The following is a 21,106-nucleotide window of genomic DNA, read 5'->3' as shown; positions in this document are numbered from 1 at the left end:
ATTGTGATAAGCTTCAATTTAGTCATGAGCTCAGCAGCAAAATATTACAAGCGTATGTATTTACAATCTTTTTGTAAATACAGGCATGTATTTATGAACTGTATTGCCTGTAACAGGCATTGTTTTAAAGATTTTGCATGAAAGTCTTACAATCACTAAGTTGTCTCATGAACATAGGCTCTTGCCAAAGTAAAGTATGACAGCCAAACAAAGCTAAAGGGCTTTTTATGAGCTAGTAGATCACTCCATGCTTAATAACCCAAAACATTGAAGAATCTTTGGTTGCATTCTTCCTTAACAATAAATAAGCAAGCTTGTTAACTTCAGAATCTAGTTTGGGCCAACATTAGACCAAAACTCAGCATCTTGAAGGCATTTCATCTTGGTATATTGTGTTTCGTTTTCCTCCCCAAGTTTGTCCAAAAAATTTAAGGATGGAAAAAAGTGTACTGACGCCAGCTTTAGGAAAAATTTTACAACACGTAGTTGATGCGCAGCTTGCTGACTGCCTATAGCAAATGTACAGTTCATTTACAACACAAAGCTAAGGTAAAGCTCAAATACTACTAATGACTAAAGTAGAGTTTGTATACAAAATACAGCTAAGCTATATTTTGTATACAAAATACAGCTAAAGTTGTAGCATTTGACTAATATTCAGCTAGTGTAGAACCTATTAATAAGATACAAATCACTTACAAGATTTAAATAAAATGTAGTTTGACTATAAAAAAAAAATTTTGTATAGCAAACAGCTAGAGTACTTACATAACAGACAACAGAGGTACAGCTTATTCACAATAATTGTCTGAGAAACAACTGATGTACAACACCTAGTTAAAAACAGCTTACTATTTGTGCAGCAGAGTTATAAAATTAATCTAAAATGGTCTCTCGTGGTACGGTCAATAGCTTCGAGTTGATGACAGTTCAGAGACTAGTTTAGGATAATAGCATTCTCATCACTTTTGCCTTGAGTGTGGATAATGACTCCTTCAAATCTTTCATTTCTTTTATTTTTTGTTTACAACCCTGATGATAAGAAAATAGACCATAAACAACAGATGGGCGCGGACATTTAGGAAATGAATGCAATGCTACTGAGCCGTTCCTCATTCTATAATTGGGCATGTTGGTATTAGAAATTTATGCAGACTAATGAATACAACAACAAAATTACAGCTACACAAATATGAAGAATAGCTTATAAAGATTAACACAACTACACCTATAGCCCAACTGCGAGCTCTACAATGGTGCAGATGCAGAGAAGAACTCTAGCAGTCATTTATTTTGACAACGACTGTCTTGTGATTAAAACTTCATCGTCGACTTATATGCGACTCAGTTTGTCGTCTTGCATTCTGTGAGTTCCTTCAACTTTACGTTTTGCTCAACTACATTTTGTTTTTAGCCTGGGTTCACCCTGATTCGTTTTGTTCATAGAGTTGTAAATATACAAGTTTCTTTGGCAACTGCTCGTGACCAATCCTGTTCACATTTCTCAGCCATATTAAAACCTTTTCGAACAGAATTTCCACCATAGGGGAGACTTAGAACTTAGGATATTGGTGTTCTTGACCTGATCTTTGCCAAAAAATGACAAAATGCTATAGGTTGTGTCACTTGCTTTGGCACTGCAGACAAAATTTGTGCAGTATACCATAGGTTGGACTTTCAGCTTATTTAAACCATAACTGCAACGGACAGCTTTCATTGTTTGTTCATGGTAAATCAGACATGCTGATGCCGATTTTGTGCTCAAAATATACGTAGATTGGTTCACTAACTATCAAAGTAAATGTTGTTTTTGAAGGTTTTTTTACAGTGATTCGATATCAGTGTTACAATCGACCCAACTAAGCCAGCGCATAAATATGTGAGGCAATCTAGCTTTTTAGGGACAGAAGTTGGGAATGTTTAGTCCGGTTTAGAATTATCTAGTTTGGTGACTTAAAACCCATGATTCTCCAAAATCAGCTTCAAAAACAACCTCAGTCTTATCTGAAAGGTAGATAAACTATTTAAAATTGCTTGCATCTTGTTGCACAATGTTTAATAAGCTGAAATCAAAGAAGAATGAGCGCAAAAAATCGCGATTTTAACACAAGTTAGCGTTGTTATCTTGCTTTTGTGAGCGGATTTTTCTTAATGTTCAGTCTATTAAACATTATTTAACAAGCAACCAACAAAGTTAAATAGCTTATTTACCTTTCAGAAAAGGCTGAGATTATTTTGAAGCCTGAATTTAGAAAATCATTGGTTTTAAGAAATCTATCTATATAATTTTAGATCAGAGTAGACATTTCCAACTTATGTCCCTAAAAAGCTAGGTTACGTTACATATTTATGGGTAAGACTTGTTGTGTCGATAGTGTCAATTGCAACTCAAATATTGAATCGCTGTGAAAACCCTTAGAAAACAAAATGACTTTGAAAGTTAGTGGACCAATCTTTATTTTGAGTACAAAGTCGGAATAAAATGTCAATGCTAGTCACAACAATTTGGAGCATGTGCGCCACTAGTGGGACAAAGTGGCATACATGTATTTAGAGATATTGTCTTGAAAAAGTGGCAATATACCAAACACTGGGTGGTGGCAGCAATGACCGCAATGCCAACAAATGGAAAGATTCAGCAGACTTTCTATGCCAGCTTTGCAGTGCGGTCGGCTTACCCATCTTAAATATGTGTTTGTTGCAATTCCAGACCAAGGCTTTATTACTTGTTAACCTAAAGTCGTTATTTCTTTGATAATAATGAGACCCCGCTCGGAAATAGATTGTCGATATCTCTCTCTTGTGTAGTACTCAACAAGATTGATTTAAGAATATCACTAAAGGTACTACGAGAAGCAAAGTGTAAATTTTTGAAGACGTTGTACATTGAATACGGTGTACAGCATACATCAAGTACAGGAAAAATTGTTAGAACATTACATGCCTTTCTAAACTGTTTTCATTCACTTTCCCAAGGCCTTTCACCAATTTTCTCAAAACAGAATTTTTAGACAATTCAGAAAGAGTTGAGTTGTACTGACAAGATGATAAACCTGATAAAAAATTTTGCATGACAGAGGCAAGGTTTAAGTAGTCTAGGTGCATCATGCATCAGATAAGTTTTCAGCAAAAATAGGGTCAAGCAGGTCTGTGTTTTGGCAATAACACTTTCACCACTATATATCTGTGCTATGCTAAAATGTGCTTTTAGCTACAAAAGCAAAATAATTTACATCTACATAAAAACTGCCCCAATCCTTTGTAACCTCTCAACTCAATTCAAAATCATCTACCACCAAGTTCTTTGTCAGGGAAATTTTTTTCATGGATGACAGTCCTTCAGGTGATCATTTGATTGATAGTGTGCACCTATGATTATGAACATACAACATAAACCAATTTGCAAAAGCAGCAGCAGAAATTAGCTAAAACATAAACATGAAGAACCCAAGTGTATGTATCAACTGTAAAGCTTTTCTATACAATACATGAACCTATGATAGCCTCATCAGATAGTGTATGAATCTGAGTAGAATCATTGTACAAATTTTATATACTTGGTTAGTACTTTATTTAGGAGTTAAACTACTAGCCCTTCGTTTAGAAGACTTTAGAATCATTTTTGAGGAACAATATGTAACTTTTCAAGCCAAGTATTTCAAGCATAAACTATACAGGGCTGTTTTATAAAAAAGTATGTGTAACATTATTTTACAAGCAGTGTATCAAACAAAAGTGAAAGCACTTTGTGCAGACATGATGAGACAAATACACTGTATAATGAACCTCACATGCAAAGAAAAGGTCAAGAACCCCAAAATCTTAAGTTATAAATATATTTAGTAGTAAACATTCTGACCTAAAAAATTTTAAGACGGCTAGGAATTGTGCACATGATGGCTCATGGGCAATTGCAAAACAAATTTTATATAGACAACTATAATGAAAAAGAAGAATCAGGACAGACTGAGACTGAAATAAAAAAAATATAGTTAATTGAAGCATAAAGTTGAAGGAACTCACAAAATGCAAGACAACAAACAGAGCCACATAAAAGTTAGGGATAAAGTTTAAATCACAAAACAGTTATTAATAAAATGAATGACCGCTAGGTTTCTTTTTAGTATGGGCACCATCATAGAGCTCTCAGTTGAGCTATGGGTGTAGTTGTGTTTATCTTTATAATCTATTCTTCATATTTGTGTGCGTTGTTTACCTTTTATTGCGTAGCTGTAACATTTTTGCTGTATTAGTCCTCATACATTTTTAATACCACAGTTGTTATCATACAACAAGGAATGGCTCATTAGCATTGCATTCATTTCCTACATGTCCAGGTCTATCTGTTGTTTATGGGCTCTAAAGTGCACACTCAGGATACAATTTTGATCTGTTCCTGGGCTGGCATCACATGGTGATAAAATTGTATGTCGGGGTGTAGAAACCACAATAATTATGTAATGCAAACTAAATATCCTAGTAAAATTGTCAAATTTTTTTATAAATACTGTGTATATTAAGATATAGTAACAAATTATTATGTTAACCTTAGTCACTATAATTAACTACATTAACTTTACATTTATCACATTTATTAAATTTATTGGTTATGATCTGCATTTATGTAACGTAACAAATGTAACGTTACAATGCATTATAAGCAGTACTACCTGCCATAAAAAGTTATTACCTTCAAGACAGACGCACATACATGTATAACAAAAAACTTTGAAATTACTTCACATAAGTTTAACTTACTAAACACACACAGTTGAAGCTAAGTTTCAGTACATAGTTTTAACTATTCTACATAATTTCAACGGTTTATGCTAAAATTTTATCACTTACTGGTTTTTGTCTTTGCTTTCACTAAAACCTTTAGCGGTTGGGTTTAAATATTGTTCAACGTAATTCGACAGGAGTCCCCAAACGATGCTGCATGCATAATTAAGTGGACTTTGTTAGAAGGTTAAAAGAAGTTGTCTGACAACTAGATACTCTGCATAAAGGGATTGAAACTCCAACTTTGTTTCTGGTTTTAAAAGAAAAATATTACCATTTTACACATGAGAATTGCTGAACTGAGAAAAATCAGTCATCGTGTGTCTTTCAGATGTTGTGAAATTATTTTCGTGTCAGCAGCAGCATTTTGGTGTCTTTGGTTTTTTATGTATGTAATAAGCAGACCGAGTGCCAAATTTGAACTCGGGTAATAATTTCGTTAAAGGTTGCAACACAATTCACATTACAGTTATTTGATATCAAAAGATTCACCATGTCTTACGCTGTTGTGTTGCAGGTGCCACGTATGTGGAAATTTGATTCCAAGCTCTTAAAAGCTCAAAAACGAAAAACCGCCATAGATTGGAATCTCTTTATTTCTCTGACGTAGTCATGAAATCTGGTTATCGTCTTGTCCCGTGATGTTCTCCTGTAAATTGAAAGGGCAATAAAAAGCTCAATATAAAACTTAACGTAGTACTAGTTTATGACAAACACTTCGAGTTTTACCAAAGACCCCGTATCAAATATGGATGTTCGCTACTTTACGGTTTTGTTTTGGTTTGGTCTAATCGACAAGTCGTAATCTGATCATGTGATCCAATACTTCGTAAATAAATTCTGCAGCACTTTTTGATTATCACAAGTGAGCAACAGGCTCGTCATTATTATCCGACAATGATATGTACTCCTTCAAGCTAAGGCTAAAAAATTAAACAAATTTTTATGGTAAGTTATAAGATATCACTGCTAAAAGTGACAGCATTACAATGACGATAAAACAGACACATAAGATCAATAGACATGGTTTTATTGAATGCATGAAGTATATTTGGGAAAATATTTCAATGAATAAGGTTGCATAAAAGTGCAAACAGAAACCATCTACCACAGCTACGTCACATTTGAGCCGTTTTGGAAAGAGAATCTAAACTATGGCGGTCTCGTGTGGCAACAACTGTTCGTTTTTGAGCTTTTAAGAGCTTTTAATCACATTTCCACATATTTTGCACCTACAACACAACAGAGTAAGACATGGTAAATCTTTTCATATCAAATAACTGTGATTTGAATTTTTTTGCAAGTCAACCTTTAACACTATCTATTCAGTGCCTTTGCAAGTCATGTTGGTATGGAATTGCTTTAAATAATAAGCATATATTTGAGTAATAAACTATAATCATCATTTCTTTAATATGAGCATTAATTACCATCTTAGCTGTGGAAATTCATGATCCTTGTTTAACCATTCTTATTATTCTAGTCAATCACTACGAGTGACTAGCACAAACAAGTGGCATGGCCTAAACGCTCCTTGTTGGCACCGGAAACGCTAGTGTTGTTATCACTCCAAGGGGAGACAACTCTATGGGTGCAACAGTGATGAGTAGACATTGGTAAGCTACACAGGCTCTGTTTATTTGAGTGGTGCAACAATGCACCACTCTTACTAGTACTAACCAAGAAGTTATGAGGACTCTCCAGAATTACCTATTTTGTGACCTGTTGACACAAGTAGTAGACAGATAACTTTTTTCTGAAAAAGAATATTTATTGGTTTTTCTCAATCTGTGTTAGAGTGTTGAATTATCATTTACAAATAAAATTATATTTTCTACAATCACATCTCTTTATACTATTGATAGAGGACCTTCCACCACAACCATTTTTCCAAAATATCTTAAACTACTCTCTATCATAGGTTTATAATAAGACCAGAAAACAACTACTTCAAAATCAGAAAACCTCCGAAACAAAAGTGGGTACAGTTTAAATATGAACTGTACAGGTATAAGCAAAAGTAGATTTTCTTTTAGAAAATTTATCTGTCGATAAGCAGGAAAAAATGGTTGCAGCTAATGTACATTCTCTTGTTAATGTGTAGCTCACCTATAACATGCAATAAACCAATAGAACAATAAAACCTGTGCAATAAAACTTTTGCATAGCATATTTGGTTAAAATATAGCATCTGTACAACAAAAACACAAGAGCTAGATGTTGCCAAAAATACAGCAAAAGCTGTTCCCATAACAGTGAAATATTAAACTTTCAGCCAATCACAAAGCTCAACACATAATTGATCAATCAGAAGCTAGCTGATTCTGATTAATCATTTCTTTTATACTGTTTTTTTTTGATTGATGGCACCCATTCGGTCATCATCTGCCCATTTTATATTTTGTGAGCTGACTAGATCTTTACTTTGGTTTAATCCAGACGTGTTTCCTCTTCAAAATGACTATCAAAATTAGGACTTTTTGCTAACAAAATCTGCATCTGCGCAGCCAAAGTCTGAGTCACCATATTATCTCATACATTTATTGCTAAGACATAACACAATGGAGCTACTGAAACCTTAAGAAGTTTAGTGTCTACCAAACCAATTATTGTTAAAAAGAACATTTTTGATGTCTGTGTAGCAAATATAAAAAGATAACCTGTCATGAGATAGCAAGTATGATAGAGTTAATTGACTGTGTGTGTAGCATAACACTACGGAAAGTCCTTTTAAGTGAGGACCCATAACTTTGTTTAGTAAATCTGATTTAGTAAACAAACTCATGGGCCTTCACTTTGAAGGTCTTAAAACTGTGTGTTGTGCATGAACTGTATGCTCCTTGTCAGCATTTTATGCATGAGCTGTGTGTTAGTTGTATTGTTTATGTAAGCCATTTGTTAAGTGGGTGATGCGCATGAACTGTGTATTAGCAGTTTATTTTATTTAAGCCATATCTTAAATGCATGCGGTGCATAAGCTGTGTATCAGCTGAATATTGTACATAAACCGTTTCTTAAAGTGCATGCTTTAGATGAACTGTACTTTAAATATATGCTTAAATATAGGAATTACTCCAGTTGTATATTTTATATGACCAGTACTTTAATTGCATGCCATGCAATAAAGTAATGGCATGCAACTACATATATGCAACTAACCATCATTATTATAGAAGTTTCTAGATGAAATCAATGTTATATGTGGCTATTGATGACATCACTGTTATATAAGGCTATTGATGACATCCCTAATATATGAGGCTAGTGATGACGTCACTATTATATGAGACTATTGATGACATCATTGTTCTATGAGAATTTTGCAACTAAACAACATTATTATAAAACTTTATAGATGACATCAGTGTTATATGAGGCTGTTGATGATGTCACTTTTATATGAGGCTATTGAAGACATCACTATTATATGAGGCTAGTGATGACATCACTATTATATGAGGTTGTTGATAGCGTCACTGTTATATGAGACTATTGATGACATAACTATTATATGAGGCTGGTGATGACATCACTGTTATATGAGACTATCGATGAAATCACTGATAAACGACGCGAGTGATGACATCACTGTTTTATGAGGCTATTGATGACATCATTGCTATACGAGACCATGCAAGGTGCATGGTTGCGTATAGCATGAGTTGCATGCCATGCACGAGCTCTATCTTAACTGTATGTTCTATATAACCTTTGCCTTTCTTGAAGGTTGTGCATTGACTGCGCTTTTGCAGTATTTTTGGCATCATTGGTTCCTTGTGTTTTTGTTGTACACAGGCTGTCTTTTAACCCGATATGCTATGCAAAAGTTTTATTGCGAAGGTTTTATTGTTTTATTGGTTTGTTGCATGTTATAGGTGAGCCACACATTAGCAATATAATATATGTTAGCTGTAAACCAAGAGCCTATTTTACCTGATATGTACCATTGCCTTAAGCTTACCCTGAACTGTATATCAGTCATACGTTGTACATAAGCAAAAAAACAGCAACAAGAAAAGGCGGTTCGTATGTGACATTTTTCTGCCTAAAATATCTGTGACTAGGATTGTCACGCAATACCTATTTGATGGGAGCTCATATGAAGTATTTAGGCAACTATCAAAATCAAGTAGTTTGAGTTTAATCTTCTTGGAGAAAACAGCTTACTTTCCTAAATTGAAGAGAATCTATAGGTAAAGCAAACTATTGTAAAAACAAATAGCATTTTGTATATATTTTACCATCTGATGTTATTTGCCTAGTACTGACATTAAATATATGATAGTTATTTACAACATTGTTTATACAAAATTACCAAAGTATTGATATAATTGATGCTTAAAAATATAGAAGTTTGAAGCTGCAACTGATTTATAAGTAAATTATTAAAAGAAGTTATTACAAGAGAATGCTCTTATTTCACCAAGTAAAAATGTTACAATAATAAGAATGAACACCTGGGGCTATAGCAAAAAGAAACAAAATTAAATACAAAAATTCTCATTTTTGATGCTCTCACATTACACAATAAGAATTGGATATGCAATATCATTAAAGGTTTTGGCAAAATCACTTCAGTAAAAGTTAAGAAAACCATGAGTGATAAGGCTACAATGTAAGTAGACCTCATGAGTTATCATTTGCAGTCAGTTTCTTAGTGAACAATTCCAGCCGGATCCATTAAATTGAAGGGCAGCGTACAATCTAAAATACAAAAGTAAAATGCAATATCTAAACATAGCAAATTCATTGTTGCTTTCAATCTGAAATTCGGAAAATCCAATCATCTTATCATGAATGAGCACAACAATAAATATGCCTAACAATGTACTTACTTCAAAATTGAAATCATAAAGAGAGTTCTTCACTGAATTGCCATTATCATCAGTGGAAGAAGGGGGATTTCTCAACCATTTTGTTCCGAGAGTATTGTCCTGTTGTACAGAAACATAGCAATCTCCAGGTAAAGGAGCAGCTACTGGGTCAAATATCTGTCCTCTCTGTAACCTGTTATTATAGGAATTTTCTTTCATCAAGCACAGGTACACAACTATGGAAATAACCAGATGTGAATGAATGAGTGCTCACCTATTGAAATTTTAATAAAACTCTGCATTTGTTTGAAAATTGTCTATATAACCAAACGTTGTAGCTCAACGTGTAAACAAGTTTTACAGTGAGTCTAATACCTTTGATTCACACTAATTAGTTTCTAGTACTTGTTGTTATTAAACTATTTTTTCTTATTTAAAACTTGTGTTCATTCACTTTTTAACTAACAATAAGCGATGCTTTATTACCAACAGTCTGCAATATTGCTTATTAAATGAACTTACCTGAACACAGACCCTTCTAAATTTTTGCGCAGGAAATGGCTCTCTAATTCAACACTTCTTGCAAGACCAGCCTATCAAGAAAATAACATCAATTGGAAAAAGAATACTACGAAGTTTTCTAAAACACCCAATTGATCAAAGCAATTAAACTTTATTTGCTAAATAATTACCTACATGTATTTTCAAATTTCACCATCAAATAAGTTTAATACAGCACAATATTTTTAGCTGAAATTAAGTATGTTAATATCTTGCATACATTGTATATTTATTTGTAATACGTTTCTAAATAATTAACAATGTATAATCAATACAGAAATCTGAAGATTGATTGAGCTTTGTCGGCTGTGTTTTAAAAGACGACAAAGTGTTAAATTTTGCTAGCACAAAGAGCAATGTTAGATCAGACTTTAAAAGATAATGGAGATATAATAACACCCGTAACACATATATCCCACCTTTGGATATGGTTTTGCTTGTAACAAATGGTCAGCCTCCTCACATTTCACAAATAGAAACAACGTCTGAGTGTCAGGCAGTCCGATATATTTCCTGTATTCAGGTGAAATAATTTCTGGTATTATATGCTGAGAAGTGCAGATTTCACTCATTGCTGACATTGCTTGACAACTTTGCAGTTTTAGGATCAAAGCTGCAATAAATTAATAGGCAGGTTGAACATCATTTCCTATGTGTTATTATGTAATATCCCACTATATTTCGTGGAGACAGAAATGTTTTGGCAGCCGATGACACAGCACATTTATTGTCAAAATTCTAATTAATTAGTTCTATAAATTTGTATAAATAAGTTTGTTGTCCTTATAAAAGTTTTTTTGAATTTTTGGAAATATTATTAGAATGAGCTAGTTGCTTTGATAACAGTAAGTACGATTGCCAGAGCATGTATCAAATCATTTATTACTTACTGAATGCATTAATAGCAGTCAACTCACTGTTAATATATAGTTACCTAAATCAAACATTGGTTATGCTATTAATAATGCCATATTTTAGGTTGTTATGTCCACACACACACGGTAAAGTCTTTTTATAGAGTTTTCAAAATAATTTGGATATGATGTGTCCAATGAAGCAGCCAGTAATTAAATACTTTGTATGATTTGTTGTAGCTATTTTAAAAAATTATCAAGTAATGTCTACTACCAACAAAAGTCATGAAGATATTACTTACCAAAAGTATTATTAGCAGTTGGTTCCTCTAAAATCAGTGTCCCATGGGCATTGATAGAAACCACTCGGTTAATAGATTTGAGTTGGTAGCAAACTTGTTCTAGTGGATTAGCCTGGGCAACCTAGGATCAAACAAAAATTTTATAAACTACTCAAGAATAGGTTGGCAAAAATTTGTGACTACGATATAGATACAGGTTTAGTTTGTTTACTACACAACATATCGTTTAGTGAATAACCATAGTTTGAGTTGTAAATTAGTGTTAAATGCACCAATATTTAATAGTTTATATACCTTGTAACCTTACTTACTTATAAATGTGTATAACGTGAAGGAAGCACTATCATAGCGCCACACACTATAAGATCTTGTTACTTTATTTGCTACTATAAAATGGTCCAACCAAAACTGTACCCCTATGTTTTGTAGTAACAAGAACATACAATTTACTATGATATAAAGAAAGATAAATAATCAATCCATCAATCAATATGATCAATGAAACAAAGAAAAGACAAAATTGAGAAACTGCACATGATTGGCTATTTCAGTTACCCTTTATAAGCTAAACGAGGCAAGAATAATTACTCAATAAAGATTGCTATATTTCTATAAGAGCCACTGGTAGAAAAAAGTATATTAGTGCAGACGGCTAATTTATATAAATTTTAGAAAATGATAAACGCTTACATCCCATGAGAGAATCACAATGAAACACATAAGTAGCAGCATCTTTATGAAAGCTATGTATTTATTGTAATTATCATGAAAATATTTGCTTATTTGCTTGTGACTTGAGTTTTAAAAACCATGTGGCCATTTCATGGACAACCATGGTTTTATATGATGGTTTCAAGAAGTAATCGTGCTGGAAAAACCAGGGTGTTATCCATAAAGCCCAACAGTGCTTTCAGCAAGGTTATTACATCTATTCCTTCACAGTCAGTGAAGAGCATTGGGGATTATCAACAAGTGCTTTAGGGAAATTCCCTTGCTCATGTCTAATGTCATGACTAAACCAGTAAAAATAGATCCACATACATGTACATGCTGCGGTTGAGCAGAGAATTATTTTATGAGGAAGTAGTTCATTCATCTGGTAGCAAGCTAATCAAATTTCAAATTATTTGAATGCCGTTGCATGCTCTAACAATCAATGGTTATAAGATATAAGTCACTAATCAACTAGAGAAGTACTGTAACATGAGCTCTTACTTACAAATATGTTGTTTATTGAAGTGATTAATAAATAGGTGGTAGGATTGGGTGACAAACCTTATTTCAACATGGTACAACCAGAATTACAGTTACAAAATTTCATATAGTATTTTTTTTGGTCTTGCTTTGACTTACAGCTATTTTTTCTGCAAAACGGAGAAGGTTCAAAAAATTTAGGTCATTTGTTGGAAATTTATTTCGGGGTAAAAACTATTGCAACCATGTAAACACTTTGCTTTGAACTAGTCTTCAAACTGACGCCACACAGTTTTTGTCAGTTCTCACAAAAGAGCTGCATTTTCTAGAAATTATTTAGATGCTTTGCATAGTTAAGTAGACTGGTATGTCTACTAATATTTGTTGTTTGAAGAATCAGTTTTTTGTTATTAACTCTTTCACGATACCAAAATATGTCAATTCAAATTGATATAAATGCTAAAAGAAATTCTGTGAGTAGAGGAGACTACAACTTGACCTCTGACTACACAAATATGTACGTACAGCATGTATCATAACAATATTAAAATATCTTCAAACTAGCATTAAAAACCAACTTTATATTTGAAGGTTTGGATGTGAACCTACAAAAGGCTCTTCGTTGCAATGTCAAAAATAACTAAACAGTTTGTTGGCTAGAACCAGCATGTACAAATTAGCTTCTCGTTAGAAGCAGACTTTTCCAAAAGTAACTTACTAAAAAGCCAGTTTGTAAGCAAGCATTGGAGGTAAACTAGTTTTGCATACTGTTATGTTTTAAAAGGCAACTCTTAATAATAGCCTTCTGTTAATGAACATCTATTAATAGATCTATTAATATATCTTCTATTGAATATCTGTAAATAGATCTTCTATTAATAAAGTGATATTGATCACGAAAAATGTTAGAAACAAAATATAGTTCTAGGCGGAAGAGCAAGCTCGGAAAACTTACATAAAATGTATTACACCAACTGTCAAGTTCTATTTTTGATTTGAAGAAAATCTGGTTACAAGAAAAGGCCCTAATGAAATTTTTAACTTCCTAACAAATTCCTTGCCACCTTGTAGCATCCACGGATGAGATCAAACTATTACTAAGGGTAATAGGAACTATTAATTGAAATAAAACCGCCTGGCTACTGTCGTTAGTAAAGAACAAATAGTCACTCAGTGAATAATTGAGCAAGCGTGGAATGTTTGTCTCATTAATCAAATATTGTTACCTTTCACGTGCTGTTTTCAACAATCAAGAGCACTTGTTTACAAAATAAATCAATGGTCATTATACAATTTTCCTGTGTAACCATGTAATTGGTTTGTACAAAAAGTAGCTAACACAGCAAGTAAATACATACAGACACTTAATGTCTGCTAATGACAATTGTACTACAAGCTGACTACAGAAGGTTAAATTGATTTTTGTTTGTTACTTCTGCGGTCTGTGTTAAACATCTGGCATCCTAAGCATTAAAGTGAGTATCATTTGATGAGCTTAGCTGTAGGTATATATGTACACATGGAAGTATTTCATCTTCTTTGTGTAGCATTGAGGACTTTCACACACTCTTGATAAGAGCTGGTAGGTATATAGAGCTTTTGATTACCATTTAGTGGTACAAAACTGAACAATAACCTTGATACAAGAACTAGCTTATAAAGGCAGGAATGCGTAATACAAAGCTGACAGGAACAACACTAGTTGTGCCAAGCAAATGGCAAAATTGTTTGTTTTAGTCACAGTACTTTTTAAAGTAAATTGTAAAAGTACATACAGTCATACTTCAACTTACGAGCTTAATGCGTTCCGAGACTGAGCTCGTATGTCAATTTACTCGCATGTTGGGGCAATTCATTTATATATAGAACAATTAAATATATATTGATTGGTTTCCATACTCTAAAAAAAGCAAATAAAACACTCAAAACAAGATATTGTAACTGAAAGAACATGTTGGTTATTGTCCTTACGTACTACATGCTTTCAAAAAGCAACAAATAATAAATAATGCAAGTAAATGTGATTAATTAAAATGTAAAATTAAATACATACAATAGCAGTTAACACTTGCATTTGCCAGGGAAGGAGATATAAGTTATCCTTCGTTACAGCAGTTGTCCTTGATAAATTTGGATTTTATCAAAGTGTTAAAAGACAAACTTAGAAGCAAACCTAAAAGCAAACTTTCATTTTCAACTAAACGTAATTAAAATTTCTTCGGCGTTCATAGTTTGAAATTTCTCGCTGGTTAGCGAGAACTTTTTCCTTTTTTTCGCTTTCACGACTAGCCGGTCGTTTTAAGATAAACCTATCTAAGGACGTTTGCCTTTGTCGCCCTTGCAACATGTTGCGATTAGGATGAACACAGGTGTCGTCACAAATGGTTAACGCACGACCACTAGCCAACTTGTCCGAATGTCTATTAAACAGTTTGGATAGATAGCACCGGCCTTTTCACATAGCATCGTTTCAGTTACGCTGTCACCGGCCAATTGTTTGTCCAATGCTATCAGCGGTCGTGAAGATCGCTGCACCGTTTAGAAATTATGGTTAGTCCTTTTGCGAACTAAATGCCCTGAATATAATCCTTCTGTTTGATAATTATGAATGTATTTCTGTCATATTGACGAGCTAGCTGAATCACACATACACATTTCGCATATTTTTCAATATTTTTCGGTTTAATATCGACTGTTATCATTTGCTTTCTCTTTGTATTATCTTTCATTTTACTGGCAAACTTTCGGTCTACGCACAGTACTTTTAATTCACATAATTCTGCACAGAAAATCGTGCACAAAAAAAAACACGGTACAACAGTATAACAGTTGAAAAATAGAGAGCAGTTGAAAAATACAGAGTGATGCTGTTCTCATAAAACACTTCCGGCATACTTGGCAACTGACTCAAGTGCTCGTATCTCAAACATGGCTCGTATGTTAGTGCTAAAACTTGCTTGAAAGCTGGCTCGTATCTCAAGTTTCTCGTACGTTGGAGCACTCGTAAGTTGAAGTATTACTGTATACTGATCTACAAAAACCTTTTCGTTTAACAATATAGCCCACATATCTACATAACATCTGGTCTGGTAGAAGGAGGCTGTTTATAGCAATTGATCTAAGGTATCAAATGGAGAAAGCTGATTTGTTATTATTTTAAACAACAATTTCTCATTTATTGCAGAATCGCAAGTGAATAGAAACTGTACAACACTGTATAAGATATGTAAAGACAGTATATGTGTGGAATCGAGTAAATTCAGTATAATATGTGCACAACCATATTCATCATATAAATCCTTTCTATTTGGAGTCAAGACACAGCATCTAACTATGCTCAACATTGTTAATGAATGAAGCAAAATTCAACAAATGGGGAAGTTTTATAATAAAAATAGTACGAAGGGAAAGTAGTAGTGTCTGACTAACGATAATTGCAGCATATCATACATGTAGAAAAACACTGTCAAATGTATCATATAGCCTGACATCTTGACATGAGGAAGTAGGCTCTCGTAGTCATTCCAATGCCTCAATTTGTAAAAAGTGTTGCCTAAGGATCAGCTATGAAATGCTAGTTATCATTACCCTAGTAACTAACCACAAAAGGGGAATCCCCTTAAGTGATTTTTTGTTATCTCTTGTCGCTTCCCGAGCATCCAGTAAAATGCTTTTTTAGAGATTCACAGATTTTCTGAATGTGATATTACTGCTTTTTATGATTTCACTACAGCGATGCAGATTGGCTCAAGAGTATTTCCCAGTGCCTCGATCTGTACCATTCTTGCCCAGATAATGATGATAAAAAAGGCTTTTTATCTTTCAGTTCTCAAGAATGTCTCAACGATTTCACAATTGTATACAAAAAGTATGATACATGTGTGCAACATGTACAAGAACCAAAACACTTTCATCAAACTAAAGCACTTGGAAACCTTTGTATTTGAAGGCCTTCACTCTACAAAGGCTGCTTGTTGCTCTGTCAAAACAAATAGAAAGTGTTCTTGCTATGAGCCCGGTGTATAGGTTAGCATTTAGTTAGAAGCAGGTTTTACCCAGATAATATGCTAAGAGTTTGGTTGGCAAGCAAATATATGACACAAAGTAGTCTCAAAAACTGTGGTTTCTGTAAAAGGCAACTTTTGAAAATGGCTTAGCCTTACACCTTACAAACAACATCAGAAAGTTGTTAGTATGCAAATAAGTGATGTTTGTTATGCAAAAAAATTTCGAAAAAAATTATAGTTCTGTGACGCATAGCCAGCTAGGAGCGCCAACATGAAGTACAGGACTCTAACTGCCTAGTTCTAACTTTGATTTGAAAAATCGGGCTACAAGAAAGGCCATCATTGAAGTTTTAGCTATTTAACATATTCTTTGCCGCTTGGTAACATACCTAAATGAACCTGAACTATTATAAATGGTTGAAAGGGCTAATCGTTAAAGTGTGTCTGTTCAGACGCTGTCAGTTAGCAATTCATAATTTGACACTCCATAGGTCTCTCATCTTTTATTTGTGTTGTTAACCATTTGTAAGAGCTATTGTCTATCATAGAAATGATCTATAGACTGTTCATCTGCAAGCATTTAATTGGTTTGTAAAACATCTAGGAAATATAGCAAATGAATACATACCTACACTATTCATGTTTGCCTTTAGTCATGGTAATTAAAATTGGCAGTGGTAGGTCAAAAAGTCCCCAACATGCTACTGTTTTAGTATGTTTAATGGGTCTTTTACGATTAGGGGGTCAACTGAGTGGGATTTCACAAACCTCATTTGTATTAACCTATCATGTGTAGATATGTCAGTGACGATACATATAATTGAACGTTTAAACACACCCTTGATAGCATCTAGATGATGCCTAAGTCGGTCGCATATAGTTTTGGGGTTCAAAACTGAACCATATGCTTGATATAAAACAAGATAAAAAGTTCATCAGTGCATATGACCAAGCCGACTGAAAGAACTCTAGTTTGACTTTTTTTGCTGAGCCAGAAGGTTTTTTGTGGTAAAATTCATGACAACTTTTAACCAAAGGGAAACCAAAATGAATCCATTATTTACAAAAAAACCTAAGAGTATAACAATGACTACTTATTTATTTTGTCAGTGGTATCTGAAAAGGCTACATAACCTGCCGCCTTGTAAAAAGAGCTTGTTTATAGCATTTGTATTCAGGTCTCAAATACCAAAACTGTTTTTTTATAATTAAAATTAATAAATTATTATAGGATTGCAAGTCAATACTTAGTGAAGATATGTAGAGCTGATATTTGTATAGATGGAGCAAATTTACTACAATATATGCACAGAATGAAGCCAAAATTCATCAAACATGAAGTTTGTATGATGAAAATAGTACTCAGGGACAGTATTAGGGGCTTACAATTACAACACGTCATACATAGATTACGATGCCAAGCCTTTCATATAGCCTGATATCTTGAGTTGAGAAATTTAGTTCTGCTAGTCCAGCCAATGCCTCAATTTGCAAAAAGCACGGCTAAAAGGATAAGTTATGAAATGCTAGCTAGCGACTGTATGGCTAGCAATTGATAACAAAAGGGGAATCTCTGACCTACTAGAAGAAAACTTAGAGATTCGATGATCCACAACATGTGATGTTAAGATTTCTGTTGTGAGCTTCTTCCATCATAGAGTGACCTTTAGGCTGATAATTTCAATGATAAGAATCAAGATATGGAATATTTGTCATTGGGAGGCTTTTGGATTTGACACCAAGAAAATTCTACAATAAATAACTTGGTATCAGATGAAAGGCAATGTGTTGGTCGCTTGTATGGCATAATTTTAGATACTCAGTTTTATCTAGACATCAGAAGGGTGAAATACGATATGACCTTTCTTTGGTTTTCCATCTACAAGTTTGTTATACTTTACTAATGCAACACAAATTAATGAACCTCTCTCACAATAGATATCATATAATGCAGATAATTTGTCCCTCCGAAGGATCTATCAACAGCAAGTTGAGCCAATAAACTTTCATGAAGAGAAAAGTTATTTGAAACCTGACTGTATGAAAAGGATATTGCTGATAATAAAATCCAATAAAGATGCAAAAACAGCATGAGCTCTGCTATTAGTTGTTCAACAACTGCAGCCATATTATATGACCCGGAGCAAAAATGATGGGACTCATATGGGCAAACGAAGGTAAGTGCTGGCAATTATTAACTTCAACACAATAAATTAAAAGTCAGGTTCTAATAATTTTTTCACAACTACAAGCACTATCAATCCCATCGCCTTATCATTGATTGAACTATCGGATTATGATTGTTTCACGAGTTTCATGGACCATTCAAAGTTTTGTCAAGCTAGGCAAATATTACAGTAGCACTGTGGCTAGGAAATTACTAACTGATGGGTGTACATATTTTCAGTCTATAGACAGTTGTTTTAAAAGACATCCATTTTGACAGCAGCAAATGTAGCAAATGAACATGAAAGTGAACAACATTCTATAAGATATGTAGCAACAGTATTTGTATAGCATTAAGCCAGATATTTGTAAAGCATTGGCCAGAAATATATTGAATCAAGTTACTATCAATATAGGAAATTTGCTCGATTTTTTTGACAATTGATAAAAAAAATAATTATAAATTACTATAATTAACAAAATATTACTGAGGTTTCCATAAAACTTACGAAAGTTCTATGATTGTCAGTTGTTTGGTTTTGACACACCAAGTAAACATGATACGGGGACGGTCAGACGTCTCGTACATAACTGAGATACTTGCTAATGTTCAATAATTTTCTGTAATTAATTCTTTAATAGCTAATTTTTCTTTTTTCTTTTTGTGTTTTTAAGAAATATTATTCACACTTCAATAATTTTGTTTTCAGCAGATCAACTGCTGCTCATCGCATCTTACCAGAAACATATTGATATTATTATTTTACTCACCATCCTAGAAGAATATTTCAGAAAGTTTTTGCCAAAGTTTGTAGGAATAATTCTTACAATTTTTGGTAAATTTCTAAGATGCCTAACTTTCAATATTCCGCTAGCGCGGGGCCAGGCGAATTACACAAATTTTGCACTACACCCTTTTTTTAGATCCTTCTCTGGAATCCTTAAATGAGTTTAAGCAATATACGAGTGTCGCGACTCAGTGCATATAGCAGCTGCATATGGTCTACAGTAGTTAAGCTTCTGCTAACAGCATAAAAATAAGCAATGAATTTTAAGGTAAAAAAACAAATGGTTGCTATTTTATCATCAAAACTGAAGCTGCTATTGATAAATTTCAGTGAGACATTTCTTTGTCTCATAACTGCAGGAAATGCAGAAGATATTCCCATTGACAAAAACTGGGATAAGCATTGCGATTTTTAAAAATGCAATATAAATATCATTGTTCTGGACTCACATGCTAATTTTTCTACTTCTACATAATGGAATTCCCGCAAAGGGTTTGTACCCATACAGGAGAAAAACCGAAGTAACAATATGAGAAGGCAAAAAGGTTTATTTCAGCGTTGTTAGCAAGCATATATCACTTCAATGCTATTTCATGCTACTTGCTTGCTCAAATTTTCTGCGAGTGCTTTTAACTTCATTAACTATTAACATTCAATCTGATTGATTTCATAAGCGACATAGGACATTTGAGGTGTTTTTGCAGATTCTTCCATCTTCATTTATTTGAAATATTTGTTTATTGAAAACTTTGCAAACAAACATTATTTCCAAGTAAATTTTAAAAGCACCAGATCAAGATAGATACCCCACTTCCATATACATATGTAATGGCTCTGACAGTTTTAAAAGCTTTTAACTGTTTTTGAAAATTAGTAATAGAGCTTTTTAGTTGTAAGATGTTTATTAGTTGTAGAACTGTGTTGGCATTTGGTGAGGTTTACATCGCTCAGCATAGAATATCAGAAATGGTGAAATAGCTACCATTTAGCTCAAGGCATTTATGAAAGGTTAAGGATGTCATTTCATGTTTCTACAGAAATCAGTTGCGAATGATTGTTGGTTGGCTTATGATTTGAAAAATTTGCTCTTTCTAGTGCAAAGTGTTTGTAATTTTTCATAATAAAAATTAACTTTTGTTAAATTTGTGAGGATAGGCAACTCTTATTTTAATAAATAACTTACGTTATTTATTAAAGGGTTCCTATCAAGGCTGAACTTTTGCTTATTTTTATAGAACTGATAGAGAAAATACAAAGATTTCATAAAAATACAATCAAAGTTTTTGTTTCTGAAAACAACTGCCAATGCAACTAGTATGAACTGCTAATTTGTGCACTCATCAGTTAGTAATTTTTTCACCACGGTTCAATTTTAATTTCTCCGCTAGTTTGACACAATTTGAACAGTTTCATTAGACTAAATAGATGCTGTGCCAAATAAGATTATAAGTGTTCATGATCTAATATGTTAACAAATGGTCCCGCCACTTCAATTGATATAAAGCATGAAACAGTAAACAAAATATTAAACCCTGACATGTAATTGATGGTCTTAAAGTTATAACCAAAAGTACTCACCTACATCGGCTCAAACCAGACTCATCATTTTAGCTTTGGCCATGAATGTTGCTAAATATA

This window comes from Watersipora subatra, chromosome 8 (assembly GCF_963576615.1).
Source record: "Watersipora subatra chromosome 8, tzWatSuba1.1, whole genome shotgun sequence".
In the NCBI taxonomy this organism is placed as follows: domain Eukaryota; kingdom Metazoa; phylum Bryozoa; class Gymnolaemata; order Cheilostomatida; family Watersiporidae; genus Watersipora; species Watersipora subatra.
This window is presented reverse-complemented; position numbering follows the sequence as displayed.